Here is an 11116-nt window from a genome sequence, read left to right on the forward strand (position 1 = left end):
GGCTCTTGCTTCTTGGCTGGTGACCTGCCTCCCGGGTCAGGCCGGTGACGGGGTGGGGGTGGGGTCTCCCGCTGACACTGTTGTTCTATAAACGTGCCGCCCCTGCCCCCGGTGCATATTGGTATCGATGAGTTAAGCTCCCGACAGGCACGCCGTGTCCTCCCGGTCGTGGATGACTTTGTTTCACCGAATGATCAATGCCAGCACGGCTCTCTCTGCCTTTGGGTGCTCTTTAATGACACAGTATATGCCTAAAAGTCAAGTGTACGGGCAAAGTCCAAGGGTAGCGATACTTCAGATTGATTATTGAATCAGCAAGAACATCAAAAGATACCTGGGGACCAGAGGCCGGGCCCTGTGAGCGAGCGTCCACCTGGCTGGCCTGCTGGCCTGAGTTTAGCCCCTAACCACCCCACATGGCAAGTGTGACCCAGGATCCCCAGCACACAGCTGACAACTGGACTTTGGTGCCAAATAAAGTCAGCGAGAGCCAAGCGTGTGTGAGCGCCAAGACCAAGGTGACCCTGGCCAGCACCATGGCTGGAGCGTGTAAGCTAGAGAATGAGCATGGGAGCACTATAAGCTGGAGATTGAGCGTAGGAGCACTGTGAGATAGAGTAGGATGGGAGCACTGTGAGCTAGAGAGTGAGCATGGGAGCACTGTGAGATAGAGGGTAAGCATGGGAGCACTGTGAGATAGGGAGTGAGCATGGGAGCACTGTGAGCTAGAGTGTGACCATGGGAGCACTGTGAGCTAGAGAATAAGCATGGGAGCACTGTGAGCTAGAGAGTGACCATGGGAGCACTGTGAGCTAGAGAATAAGCATGGGAGCACTGTGAGCTAGAGTGAGCACAGGAGCATGTGAGCTAGAGAATAAGCATGGGAGCACTGTGAGCTAGAGAGTGACCATGGAAGCACTGTGAGCTAGGGAGTGAGTGTGGGAGCACTGTGAGCTGGAGGGTGAGTGTGGGAGCACTGTGAGCTAGAGGGTGAGTGTGGGAGCACTGTGAGCTGGAGGGTGAGCGTGGGAGCACTGTGAGCTAGAGGGTGAGCACAGCCAAGTGTGCAATTCCCCGTAGCTCAGCCGCGGGTCCAGGCCCACGTCCTGCGTCCCTGCATGGGTCTGTCCTTCTCCACCCTGGGGAGAGCACTGTGCTGAAGGCCCCGGGGGTCTGAGCGGTTGTTTTCTGACCTGCAAATGGAGCCCCCAGCCGATGCGGGCGGCGAGGATGAGGAGGTGCAAGATGAAGGTCAGCCTGACAGACCAGCCGGGGGAGTGTCCAGGGAGCAGGGGGCCATTGCAGCCTCCCTGCTGCTGTGCCCGCCTGTAAGGATTCAGCTGATTAGGCTGCAGGGGTCCCGGGGGGGGCAGGAAGCAGCCGGGGGTGTGGCGGGTGGGTTTGCGGGCCCATCAGAGGACGTGCAGGCTCCCCCAGACCCGGATCTCAGTGGAACCTGGTCACTCTGCCCCTCACACTGCCGTGCCGCTCACCCCAGGGCCCAGTGCTCGTCCACGCCAGGCAAGAGCCCTGGGCACTGCATCTGAAGATGAGCCGATGGTTTTCCCAGCTCCCCGACTCTTGTCCCTGAAAGCGAGGGACAGCTCAGGGCAGCCCCAACACCCCCCTGTGTGCCTGGCGCCTGCCCCCGACCCAAGTCCTGCAGTGGCTCTAAGGGAACGAGGGCTGCTGGGCTGGTGCCTCGCCCCCTGCAGCTCAGCCGCGTGGGAGCCAGACGTCAAGGGCTGGGACTTGCTCTCACGGGACCTGAGCTCAGCAGGCCGAGAGCAGACTGGGCTCGGGTGGGGAGAAAGCAGTGGGCTCCGAGCAGGGGGGTCGGGGCAGGGTGCCCTGTGCCAGGGAAAGGCGCACGTTGGTCGGAGGGTGATACCAGGTCCGCTGCCCAGCACCACCACGCGTGGACCGTGAGCCAGAGCCCAGACAGCGCAATCCCGGCCACCGCAACCCAAGTCCTCTGCAAAGGGCAGGGCTGCCTTGCCTCAGGCGCCTCTCTCAGCACCCGCTCCTGGAGTCCTGGGGAAAGGCGGCAAGTCGCTGGGTGGACCAGGACACAGACCGAGCCGAAGCGGGTGCTGCCTGTAAGAGACGCTTTTGGAGAGTCACCGGCCAGAGTGGGAGTGTGAAACAATGGGGCAGGCCGGGGGAGACAGGGAGCCCGGGGCAGACTCTGCCCAATTTTAAAAGCCTGTTAAGCTGTAGCCGTCAAAACAGAGTGACGCAGGAATGAGGACAGCTGTTGGCCCATGGAATAGCATCCAAAGCCCAGATGTAAATCCACAGGTATATGGACAGTGAGTCTTTTTTTTTAATTATTTTTGGACTGGAGCCATAGCAGAGCGGGTAGGGTGTTTGCCTTGCATGCAACCGACCCAAGTTCAATTCCTCCATCCCCCTCAGAGAGCCCAGCAAGCTACCATGATTATCTTGCCTGCACGGCAGAGCCTAGCAAGCCCGGCGTATTCAATCTGCCAAAAACAGTAACAACAAGTCTCAAAATGGATATGTTACTGGTGCCCACTCGAGCAAATTGATGAACAATGGGGCTACAGTGCATAATTTTTATAGTGCATAATAATTTTTGTAATTGAATCACTGTGAGATAGACCCTTAAAAGCTGCTCATGGTTAGGTTTCAGACATAGTGTTCCAACACCATCCCTCCACCAGTGCACATTTCCCAGCACCAGTGTCCCCAGCTTCCCTCCCATCACCCCCCACCCCAGCCTGCTTCTAGGAGCAATAAGTGTCACTTGGGGCAAGGAAAACCTCTTCAACAAAGAGTTCTGGGGAAACTGGCTAGTCACATGCAAGAAAGAGACAGACTCAGGCCCCTTCCAACATCAGGCACAAAGGTTGAATGGAAATGTGTTGGGGACTGCTCAGGACCCTGAACAAAAGAGGACCCCGAAACCTTTACCCTGGACAAACCGGAAAATTCCATTACCAGCTTTGCATGACCTGAGGCAAAGGTGCCCTTGTGACAAAGGAAATAGCCAAACTCAAGAGGTAAAAGTAGCCCAGGGCAGTTAACTGAGAGACCCCATAAAGCCCTAAAGTAGAATACCTTTCTCTACCTTGTGCCTTCCTCCTGCCAGATGCTCCTGCCAGATAAACCCTTGCCTTCCTCTCCCCACTATTTCTCAATCTACTCTTGAAGAATGTTGTAAGCCCACCTAATACACCCCGAACCTTTCCTTATTTGGTCTGAGAAGACACTTCCCTGATGATTGACAACTTATGTACCAACCCCCTGCTAAGAAAAGTATAAAACCAGCGTGGCAGTTAATAAAGTTGCCCTTGATCGGCATGTGTCGTCTTGGGCCCCCTGTTTACTAACCTCACTAGTCTTATTTCAGATCGGGACCCTCACAGAATCCACCTAATTAGGAGCGCTTTCCACTGTTGTCTCTCCGCGGGCCGGAGAGATCTCCAGGGGAACGCGCAGAAATGAATGAAAAACTTGGATATCAGACCTGAATCCATGAGCTATATTGAGAAAAGCTTCGGCAGAACCTTTCAGGACACCAACTCTCGAGGCCTCTGCAGTGATTCAACCGGACACTGGACAAGCAGACAGAAGTAAAGATAAAGTATGAAGCTTTGGCACAGCAAAAGAAATGATCAGAATACAAAGACAGCCCAAAGGCCGGAAGGAAATATTTGCCCACCACTCACCTGACGAAAGGTTAACCTGTCACTGTCACTGTCATCCCATTGCTCATCTATTTGTTCAAGCGGGCACCAGTAACATCTCTTGTTGAGAGACTTATTGTTACTGTTTTTTACGTATCAAATAGGCACGGGTAGCTTGCCAGGCTCTGCTGCGCGGGCTCGATACTCTCGGTAACTTGCTGGGCTCAAAAGATTAATATCCAAAATACATGAGGCACTAGCAGAGCTTTATAGGAAAGGAACAACCCCAGGAGAAAGCGGGAAAGATGAGCCCCACCAGAAGCAATTCCTGAGAGGAGTCAGGAGTGGCCCCTGAGCACCACCAGCTGTGCTCCCCACCCGCAAAAAAAAAAAAAAAAACACTAAACCCAAAGTGAGAAGGGATGAACAGAAACTTCCTCAACAAAGAAGTGCAGAATATCCAAAAGCCACACGAAAAAGTGCTCTGAGTAATTCATCATCAGGGAAGAGCAAATCAAGACAGCAATGAGCTACCATCTCGCCCGCAGAGACCAACGCACACCACAGAGATCAGAGACGGCCATGGGGGGCGGGGGCATGAGGGAAAAGAGCCTCACCCATGACAGTGGGAGCATTGACGTTCGGGCCGCTCGGGAAACTCCTCAAAACCCTGGTAACTGATCCAGCAACCGCCTGCTTTAGTTCCAGGCCCAGAACTCTCTGCAGAAAGGACACCTGCACTCCCGTGTGCACTGCAGCTCCGGCACAGCCGAGGGCCCCAGTGCCTGAAGAGATAGTGTGGCACCTCAACACATGGGACGTGACCTCGACCTCGTCCCAGCAGAAGACGAAATCGGCTCATTGGCAGTGGATGGATGTGGAGTTTCACGCTGAGTGAAGCTTATCAGAGAGAGAGGGACAGATACAGCATGTTTCTTGTTTGTGGTATTAAAAACACAAAATAAAGAAACAGCAAATCCTCTAAGACAACAGGAGGTGAGAACTGGTCTTCAGTAGGAAGCATAGCCCCATGGGGGGGGGGCGGAGGGAAGGGTGGGTGGGGGGACAGTGGGATGTGCAGGGGAAGTCCACATGCAGGTGGAGGGGACTGGGACGAAATCCTGTCAGTATCAAAACTGTAAACCGCGGTGCCTAATTTTTAAGTAAAAAAGAATAAGGAACAGCAAAACAAAACTATGCTTGACAAAATGTCCGTCTCTAGACGTTCATCAGACAGTCAACAGCACCTGACCTGTCACCGAGGTGGGTGCGCGTTGTTCAGGACAGAAGGTTCTGTCCGTTTCTACAGGCTGTTGTTTTAATTCGACACCCAAACCCAGAGGTTCCGTGTGAATTTTCTGTCTGGTCGGTCTGTCTAGCAGTGTAAGTGTGCTCTTTAATTCCTGGACTATTTTTATTTTGTTCTCAGTTTCTCTCTTGCATTTTGGCACCCCTGTGTTGAGTGCATGTATATGAACGACTGTCCTTATTTTTGATGACTAGATAAAAATCACCATCAGGGGCTGGAGCAATAGCACAGCGGGTAGGGCGTTTGCCTTGCACACGGCCGACCCGGGTTCAATTCCCAGCATCCCATATGGTACCCCCAGCACCGCCAGGGGTAATTCCTGAGTGCAGAGCCAGGAGTAATCCCTATGCATCATCGGGTGTGACCCAAAAAGCAAAAAAAAAAAAAAATCATCATCAAATTTTCCATCATTAGATAGCATCTCATCATTATCTAGTGTCTGTGTTCTTCTCATCTCTTTATTTGCATAGCCTAAATATTATAATCTGAATATAACTGCCACATCCTTTTTCCATTACTTAATTTTACATTTCACTGTGAATCTGTCTTTAGAACTGACAGGCTTCTGGCAAACATCATATAAATTGGGTTTCAGGTTTTGATCCTATGAGCCATTCTGGGCCTTTTGGTTGGTGAATTCACTTTGTTTTATGTGTGATCATCGGTAAATGCAGCTTCAGTACAGCCATTTTATCTTTCTATATTTTCTCTATCAATTCTGACATTTCTTGTTTCTTCTCTTTGTTTGCTTCACTGAGATTCTGTTTTTTCTCCTGCCTGGTGATTCTGCTTGTGACGCTTCTGCCATAGCCTGTGCCATCTGCCATCTGCAGGAGTCTGGGCTCACGTGACGTCACTGGCTGGACAGACTGATGGCCTTTCCAGCACCTTGCTGCCTTCCTGCAGGCTCTTTCATGCTGGGGGCCCGGCCTCCTTCTAGAACTAATTATTTCTCCAATAGCAGCGGTCCTGCTTTTCAGGCTTAAAGAGTCCCTTTGTTTCATTAATTAAACTCTCTATGCACAATATGTGGGCTTTTAATCAATCAATCCTTTGACGGGAGTCCTTCATTTCCTTCTGATTTCTTGGCGTTTTCTGGATTCTGTCTTATTTCCTGGTCGGCTGTGGCCAGGCCTGAGAATTACAAGCAGCAGCTGCCAGAGGCCCCCAGTAGGTGGCGCTGTGGCTGAGTATTGGGTGTCACCTTTGAGCTGGTGGGGCTCATGGATGACGGGGGGGGGGGGGGGGGGGGGGGGAACGAGACGAGAGGACTGGGGGACCATCCGCGGTGCTGGGGTGGAACCCAGACACATGCAAGGCAACCTTGACGGGCTGATGGCCTTGCCTGGGGCCGGGCGCAGGAAAGGTTTCAGCCTCGCCTCCTCCCGACCCAGCCCACAGGGGTCAGTGTGGGGGTCTGCACTGCCGCTCACCTCCCTGGCCTCTGCTATCAGGGCCCTGGCCCTGCCCACCAAGTCTCCTGGCCCTGACCTCTGCCTTGGGCAGTGCTCACCCGAAGACATCCCCCCCTCCCCTTTCCTCCACCCCAGGGCCCCCTTCCCCAGCTTCCTCCCTCCTTCTCCTCCCATCATTCCCCCAATTTGGGGAGGCAACCACACTCAGTGGTGCTCAAGGCTTCCTCTGAGCTCTGCACTCAGGAACCACCCGGGGGGGCCGGGGGACCGTGCTAGCTCGCCCATCAGTTCTTAGCATCTTGCTAGTGCTCTTTCCCGCATTCTTTCTATCATCCCAAATTACCTGTTTGTTTCCCATAATTGCCCACACCTGGGGAAATCCTGAGAGCTTTTTCCTGCAGGGTTCAAAGATAACAAACAAGAATGAATTCAAGTTTCTCTGCCGCCCCGGGAGAGGAGAGAGGGACCCACTTCCTCCTCACACGCAGCCTCGCCCTGTACTGCTTGGCTGGTCACGGGTCCACGTCTAGGGTGGACTCTGGTCACTTCATCCTGAAAGCGCGGCTTGTGTCTCCACCAGCGCTGGAGTGGGCAAGGCCAGCTGCGGTGCCTCTCGCTGGTCAGCCAGGCAGGACGAGCCGCCGCCTCCTCACCACTGAGCTCGCCCCACCGTCTCTCTGCACACGAGATTGCGGGGCCTCTCCTCCCCGCTGCTCCATCTCCTGCCCTGCTCGGAAAATTCCAGAATTTCCCCAACTGCCCACGGGCCCTGGGGCTCCTCCTCCAGTCTGCCTGGACATCCTCTTACCCTGCCGCTGCCGCTTGCTCTCCGTAGAACGAGCTGGCTCCGCTCGCGTCAGTCTCCACCCTGGAGTCTTGACCGAGGGTCCCGTATGAAAAACCCTTCCCTGGTGTTGGCCTACACGGGCACCCGAGCCACAGCCCTGTCCGTCCCCTTAGCCCTACTCAGGTTTACTTTTCTCAAGCACTTGCCGTCTGTGCCACATCCGCGCAGTCTGCTGCCATTGACACCATGACTGACTGTGTGTGTAGGGGGGCGGGGAGAGGGGGGTTACAGAACAACAGGCACTAATGGCAGAGTCTGATGAGGGTGAACAAGCACCATCCGTGCTCATTTTGTCTACGGTCAGGTATCCACACTAGAGGGAAAAGATCCTGGGGACAGAGCAATAGTACAGTGGGAGCGGGGTTTGCCTTGCACGTGGCTGACCCGGGTTCCATCCTGACACCATATATAGTCCCCGAGCCTGCCAGGAGTGATCCCTGAGCAGAGAGAGGAGAAAGCCTCAAGCACCACCAAGTGTGGCCCCAAAAATAAAACCAAAAAAATCCATGTCTGCACAAATAATTATACAAAAATTTTTATAGAATTATTATTCAGAATAGTCATGACTTGTCAGCAGCCCAAATGTCCACCAAAAGAAGGAGAAATAGTACAGCGGGAGGGCACTGGCATGCATGCAGTTGACCTGGGTTCAGTCCCCGGCATCCCATATGGTCCCCTGAGCACCACCAGGAGTAATTCCTGAGTGTAAAGTCTGGAGTGTAAAATCTCTGAGCACTGCCAAGTGTGGACCTCCCAAAAGAGAGAGAAAGAGAGAGAGAAGAAAGAAGAAGGAGGAGGAGGAGGAGAAATCCATTGTTTAACAATAATATACAATATAAGTTGCAACCAAATAAATAAGGTGTGGGATATCATTGGTTTGTCCTTTCTCCCTGGCCACAAAGAGTTTAGGCATATCTGGTAATAATCTCTAAACATTTTTAGACTACATTAGTATGTCCTGCTCCCCTTGCCACTAGGAGCTTAGGTATATCAGTCACACCCATCAAGGTGCTCCCGAGTCACTCCCACTCCTTTGTCTATACGTAATCACTTCTATGCTCTCTTCCCCAACCAGTTTATCAGCTTTTCCCCTAATCAGACTCTGTTAATTTGTAAGGTCAGACCTTGCTAGGACAGTGAACTTGTAAGTTAATATTGCCTTGCTGCTCTCCTCGTATCTTTTGAATAGTTTACTTTATGCTTTGGTAACATGAGATTTAATTGGTTTTGTATATTATTCACTCCTGGGCATCTGCTTTCTCGACTTAAGCCTCAGTTGCCCTTACTTCCTAGCACCCCCAAAAGCAGGGTCCCAACGAGGGACGGGATGGACCCAGGGCAAGCAGTGAGTTATGTGCTACCCTGGCATCGAGATGGGCCTGGGCAAAGTGCCTAATGCTTAACTATATGTTAAGAGCTTGGTCATGGACATGTCATGTCATGATCCAAAAGCAATGACGAGACTAGGACCCTGCTAGGGATAGGAAAGACTAATCTGGCCTGAGCACTGTAGTCTGAGATCGAGATGACCCCAGGAAAGCAATTCTATAAGCTTAATGTGTCTCTTGCTATGTCCATACAAAATGATTAATATTATGAATACTTATATGTTAGTTGGACAAGGAGAGGAGAAACACACCCATGGGATTCCGCTCTTGGGTGGGTGTCCTGCTGAAAGAGAATCTATCCTAGAAGAAGCATCCGCTGAGGGAAAGAACTTTACCCCTATTGATGGTGACCACACCTATGTGTAAGCCCCAACCCCTCATACTTGGGGATTTAACTAGGCTGAAAGAGGGGGCCAGTACCGGGGCGAGTCCCAGTGCCAGATCTAGAGAAGCCAGATCGAGATCCAGATCCAGAGGAGAAGGGGGATGAAGTAGCATGGGGGAAGAAGAAGCAGGAGGAGACTCAGAGGAGAATGGAGATGGGAATGGAATAAACTGCAACTGAGACCAACCAGCCTGGCTCCGTTCCTTCCTTCCTTCGCCTGCCTCATCATTGCCATCAACCTCCCCGGGGTTGGGGAAGCGGCTGGAGACTATGGAACTCGGGCGGCGGGGGAGATAGAGCGCCGCTGCCCAGTGCCCTGCGTGGCCCCCTTTCTCTTTTTTCTTTTTTGTGTGTTTACACATAAGACCACTAGAATATGGTGTCCTTAACCTAATACTGTCTCCAGATGTCTCCTCTCACGCCAGCAACCGCCGCCCTGAGCCAACAGAGATCCAGCAGCAGCAAAGGAAGCAATGCCAGACGACGGGGTCAGAAATGACCAGCTGGTGCCGGGGGGAGCTCTGAGACTTTTCCCCTTCTGAGGCCTTTTGCCCCAGGTTTTTCTCATTCTATGTCTCGGGAGACGTCCTGAAGCTGAGACCTAACCCTGCAGGCGGGAGAGGCTTCCAGGAGCACCTGACAGAGTGATGAAATAGTTACTGGACGGACATGCGGAGGAATGAGATCACCAGGGAAGGGGACAGAAACCCGGTGTGAACGCCACCCAGACCTCACCGGCGCAAACACCTGGGAAAGGCCTGAGAACTAAACTGAGACTTTTAGCTGCTACCTTCTATAAATGAGACATTTTAAACTTTGTGACCAGGAGCTTTCTGTCTGTAAAACAAAAAGTCATTGTTTTGAAGGATAACGTAGCAGAATCAAGAAGCTGTACAACACATTCTTTGCAAATTCAGGACACAAAACAAATTGCTCCACATGAAAATGAATGCAACTCAAGGGAAGCAGAAAAAAACTGGGACTACCCCGTATTAGAATCTGCACAGAATAATGTCCAAGCATCTTATCCTCCTACATAAGGTTTTTTTTCCTTGCTTTTTGGGTCACACCCGGTGATGCACAGGGGTTACTCCTGGCTCTGCACTCAGGAATTACTCCTGGCAGTGCTCGGGAGACCATATGGGATGCTTGGAATCGAATCCAGGTTGGTCATGTGCAAGGCAAACACCCGACCCACTGTACTATATCGCTCCAGTTCCTACATACGATTTTATTTATTTATTTATTTTTTATTTTTTTTGCTTTTTGGGTCACACCCAGTAATGCACAGGGGTCATTCCTGGCTCATGCACTCAGGAATTACTCCTGGCGGTGCTCAGGGGACCACATGGGATGCTGGGATTCGAACCCGGGCCGGCCGCGTGCAAGGCAAACGCCCTACCCGCTGTGCTATCACTCCAGCCCCACCTACATATGATTTTATAAAGAAAAATACACTCACTATGAATGGAAGCAAATGTTATCTGAAGAGTAGAAATGATGAGATTAAATAAAAAATCTAAATCTGAAAATGGTATGGAGGGAAAAGCCACTAATTGTGATATGGTAAGAGACAACATGTTTGGGGTTAACGCGTGAAGATGCCGGGAGAACACATCCAGTCTGACGAACAGAGGGAGGGGAGGAGATTCAAATCCTAAGAACCACAGCCTCAGAACGGGCAGCTTCCATGCGAGTGTTGAAGACAGTGTCAGCAGAGATCGCAGCAGAAAAGCTTGTCAATGGCTGAAAATGTGCCCGCTTAGTAAGAGGCGTGTACAAATCAACCCCAGCACTTGGTACACATAAGTGTACCATAAATTCAAAATAAGAAGATGCGTTCTGGAAAAAGGAGAGCTAACCATCTTTCTCGGGCCGTACGAAGGTCTCAACATTTATCTTGTGATGTAATTGTTAGACATCAAGATGGATGCTGGGATTCTGCAACCTTCACCGACTTCAATCACACCTCAATTAAAACACTTAATTTATAAGGCTTGCTGAGCCCTGCCCGAGTGATCACAGAGCATCGAGCCAGGAGTGGGCCCCAAGCAACTCCGGGTGTGGCCGACAATAAAAGAAAGCAAACAAATGAAACACGTTTAACGTTGCAGTGTAT

The sequence above is a fragment of the Sorex araneus genome, chromosome 5 (genome assembly GCF_027595985.1).
Source record: "Sorex araneus isolate mSorAra2 chromosome 5, mSorAra2.pri, whole genome shotgun sequence".
Classification (NCBI taxonomy): domain Eukaryota; kingdom Metazoa; phylum Chordata; class Mammalia; order Eulipotyphla; family Soricidae; genus Sorex; species Sorex araneus.